The following is a 2,944-nucleotide window of genomic DNA, read 5'->3' as shown; positions in this document are numbered from 1 at the left end:
TGGCTTGAACAAACAGGAGTTTATTCTCTTACAGTTCAGGAGGCTAGAAGTCCAAGTTCAAAGTGCCAGGCTCTAGGGGCTGGGTGAAAGCCCCTTAACCCTGGGGTCCAGATCTGCCTCCTGCTCCTGGCCCACTGGAACAAAAGGCATTTCTACACTCAGATAGCTGCTGGCTGCTGAGGCTGACAAACCCAAGGCTGACAAGTACAAAGGCACAGTCCCAATGTTACCAAACCACATGGCAAGCCATTACTTCAAGTTCATTGTAAGTCCCAAGATCGGCAGAGCATGGCAGGCTGCTGAACAATGACATGGCTACATGCAGGGTCCAAGTGTGCCATATGCTAGAGACCATTCCCCAAGGCTTCTGCTTATATACAGGAAGCAGACCACATTCCCTAAGGCAGCTACTCAGCTGCTCCCAGTATATCCCATCATGGAGTTGACTGGCAGTCTCATCATGGGGAATAACTACCACCAGCTGCCCAACCACTCAACCAGGCCTAAACAAGTTGACACACAAACATAACCACCATACCTTGCATCCCTGGAATAAAACACACTTATTCATGATTTCTAATTCTTTGTATAAATTACTGAAATCCATTTTTTAATATTTTATTAAAGATTTATGAATCTATATTTGTATGGTCAGTGATCGCAATACCCCAGATGGTCTCAAACCCCATCTCATTTCACTGCGCTTGTAAAAAACTGTTAGCCATTCCCCTCTTCCTCCCTGTCATGTTTCAATTACATTCTCCCTGTTAGGGACTAATGTGTTCTTTAGCTAGTCCCAGGCAATTAAAGCCCTAAACCGGCAGTGTCTTATCAACACAAATACAGGTGGTTCTGAAAGCGCTGCCTAGGACCCCATCCTGAGTGGCCCGGTGCAACTAAGACTGGAAACCAGTCATGTAGCTTTCCAGTCCTGGTCACGTAGACCCTGTTCTCAATCCCCCAGACTCAGATATATATATTCCTAAAAGATGGGGTGGTGGTGGGGGGGTTTGCAGCTATTCTTGGATCCGCTCTAGCCCTGCCACCTGCTGGATCAGAAAAAGATTCTAATGAGTTGTGTAAGCCTGTGTCTACCTTTTATCTATCACTTTGTAAAATCTTTCTCTCTCCCTCTCTTTTGATTTTGTTTTTCCCCTCTTATTCTTAATAAAACTCATGCTGGTAATGGGATCCCCTGACAAATTCTTCATTTTCTCCCAATACATCTAAAGGGAAATCACAAACCCCCTGGGAAATTCCCAGGACAATATTAATGAGATATATTGGTCTGTAATTTTCTTTTTTGTACTGTACTTCTTTTTTTGGTCTTTTTTGTACTTCTTTTTTGCTCTGGTTTTGGTATTAGGTTAATATTCCCTTCATAAAAATAATTGGGACGTGTCCTCTCCTCTTTGATTTCTTGGAAGATATTGTGTAGAATTGGTGTTAATACTTTAAACATTTTTTGAATTCTCCAATAAAACCATCTGGGCCTACGGATAACTTTTATGTTGTTGTTGTTAAGTACTGTCAAGTCATCTCCAACTCATAGCAACCCCTATGCACAGCGGAATGAGACACTGCCTGGTCCTGGGCCAGCCTCACAATCCTTGCTGTACCTGTGCCCATCATTGCAGCCACTGTATCAATCCATCTTGTTGAGGGACTTCTCCTTTCTCATTGACCCTCCACTTTACCAAGCATAATATCCTCCAGGGAATGGTTCCTTCTAACAGCATGACTAAAGTAGGTGAGACAAACTCTGGCCATTCTTGCCTCCAAGGAGCATTCTGGCTGCACTTGTTCCATGACACATTTGTTAGTCCTTTTAGCAGAGTATGATACTTTTAGCATTCTTCTCCAACACCACAACTAAAAAGCATCAAGTCTTGACTTCCAGTAAGAAAGAGGAACAGGCAGACAAGCAACACAGACCCTCTTCAACAAAGAAAAGAAAAACCAGTTGACAGAGATACAGAAGGTAATTCTGGAGCCCTGAGCTTTGAAAGGAATTATACAGAAGTGGATTAGGCATCAACTAGTGCAAAAACCCAAATGAAAACAGTGAGTACAAAGATAGAGCTGCGACTGTCAGCTACTCTGACGGGACAATCAGCCTGAATATTTCCAAGTGGTTTTGGGACCTGAGAATTGACCTAAAGATCAGCCCTGGTCACCAAGGGCCCCAGGGATGACTGCGCTGGTGGCCTATAACTAGGAAGGGAAACAGCAAGGAGGGAGAAAACCTGAGCTGTTGACGTTCCATTGTCTGGAGGGTGCAGACATTTTGATTGTTTATACATGGCAGCCATTTTGGATATTTAAAGAAACTGAGGGTGCAGCCATTTTGAATCCTTACAAGTGGGAACCACTTTAGATTTTAAAGTAATAGCATTCTCATTCAGATTCCAGGGACCTAAGAATAGGCTCTGTTTGCCAAGGTCGGCAGGGACATACAAGAGGCTGACAACAAGAAAGGAGACAGGTGGTGAGTGTATAAGTGCTATCAATCTGTGAATAGAGGAGCACAGCACAGTACCCTGCTTGCATAGATAACATACAAAGAAAATGAAAATCGTGGGCAAGTCACTCCGACATACAATCACCAATTAAATATAAACACAAAAACATCACAATGCCTCGGAGACAACAGAGCATCACAGTCCATACAAAGAAGCAAGATAAAGTGGTAGAAACAAGGGACCAGGATACAAACCCAAAACACATCCCTGAGGAAGAAGCAGCATTGGAACTCCCTGATAAAGAATTTAAAAGAATTATATTTAGGTATCTTCAAAGGATTGAGAGACAGATCAAGGAAAACACAGACAAAACCCTAGAAGAATTTCAGAAGAAAATACAAGAACAAAATGACAAATGAAAAATTAGAAATGATTCTAAATCTACAGATAGAAATCCAGAAGATTAATACTAACTTATCAGA

The sequence above is a fragment of the Orycteropus afer genome, unplaced genomic scaffold (genome assembly GCF_000298275.1).
Source record: "Orycteropus afer afer isolate SDZICR_OR568_19922 unplaced genomic scaffold, OryAfe1.0 scaffold00143, whole genome shotgun sequence".
NCBI lineage: Eukaryota > Metazoa > Chordata > Mammalia > Tubulidentata > Orycteropodidae > Orycteropus > Orycteropus afer.
Note: the sequence above shows the minus strand (reverse complement) of the source record.